Here is a 712-nt window from a genome sequence, read left to right as displayed (position 1 = left end):
TCCTCCTCCTCCCCCTTCTCCGCGGCGGGCAGGCCTCGGATTGGCCGCACCACCGCGTCGCGTCGCGCCGTGACTCGAATGTGATTGGAGGCGCATATCCCCACGTGACGTTTGATGAATCCCACTGATAGGCCGTGGCGTGCCTTGCCGGGCCTTGCCGGGCCGCGGCCGGCCGGACTAATGGGTCGCCGACTTGTTCTTCTCCAGGACGGCGACGACCACGACGGCCACGTGCAGCGCGCGCACTGCGGCCGCGGCACAGTGGGCCAGAAGACCGGTGGAGGCGGACAAAACTCTAGACGCGTTTCGAGCTCCAGAGTCGCTAAATGGGACTCGAACCGAACGTGTGACCCCACCAATGGATTGCTCTCCGAACGAGGAATCCATTGGTGGGGTCACACGTTAAATTCAAGTCCCATTTCGCGACTCTGGAGCTCAAAACGCGTCTAGAATTTTGTCCGCCTCCACCGGCCTTCTGGCCCACTGTGCGGTGCGGTGGGGGCGGCGCTTCGCGTGGGCGGGGCGGGCCGCCGTGAGGGTAGGCCGCGCGACGTGCACGCGCGCTCGACGGGACGGCCTCCGCATTACCATTACCATTGCAGGCTGTTGTTGCTGGCCGCGCCGGGGAATCACGTAAAAAATAAAATTGCTTGTTTTCCGAAGACGCACGCAAATAACGACGCTGGGATTAATCGCTGCGCGACTCCCACGC

Source organism: Thrips palmi, unplaced genomic scaffold (assembly GCF_012932325.1).
Source record: "Thrips palmi isolate BJ-2018 unplaced genomic scaffold, TpBJ-2018v1 HiC_scaffold_19, whole genome shotgun sequence".
In the NCBI taxonomy this organism is placed as follows: Eukaryota; Metazoa; Arthropoda; class Insecta; order Thysanoptera; family Thripidae; genus Thrips; species Thrips palmi.
This window is presented reverse-complemented; position numbering follows the sequence as displayed.